Source organism: Octopus bimaculoides, chromosome 13 (genome assembly GCF_001194135.2).
Source record: "Octopus bimaculoides isolate UCB-OBI-ISO-001 chromosome 13, ASM119413v2, whole genome shotgun sequence".
Classification (NCBI taxonomy): domain Eukaryota; kingdom Metazoa; phylum Mollusca; class Cephalopoda; order Octopoda; family Octopodidae; genus Octopus; species Octopus bimaculoides.
This window is the reverse complement of record NC_068993.1, coordinates 64,034,128-64,034,792: the sequence shown is the minus strand read 5'-3', so window position 1 is coordinate 64,034,792 and position 665 is coordinate 64,034,128.

The following is a 665-nucleotide window of genomic DNA, read 5'->3' as shown; positions in this document are numbered from 1 at the left end:
TGTGTGTGTGTGTGTGTGTGTGTGTGTGTGTGTGTGTGTGTGTGTGTGTACCGTTAGATATGGAAACGGTTTTTTTTTATATCTGCGTGAAAAAATAATACAAGTATAATTTTCACTCGTAAATTTTCTCATTCATATAAAACATCTGTTAGAGAGAATAGGTTTCTTACTGTCAACAGAACTTACTTGCTGATAGTAGACCAACAGCTGTCGCATGCAAGTTTTGACTCTGTCTCTGTGTGTATGTGTGTGTATGTGTTTGTGTGTGTGCGTGTGCAGGTATGTATATTATATGTATATGCATGTAAGCATGTATGTATATGTGTGTGTATCTGTGCGATATATATTACTGATTTTAAATGTCAAAATTTCAATGATGCGATAAATGTAATCGAGATACTGCATCGAACAATATCTTCTAAGCTATCCACAACATCAGAATCTTTGAGGTATAGCTTAGTTACAGAATGAATTTCATTTCTGCAATGTTACTCGGTTTTTGCAACCAAACTTTTGGAAACATTATGTCGGCCGCAAACTATATTTCTAATCTGGAATTAAATCATGAAAAATTATTTCTCAAGGAATAAACATAAATGCTTGTGTGTGTGTGTGTGTGTGTGTGTGTGAGTGTGTGTGTGTGTGTGTGTGTGTGTGTGTGTGTG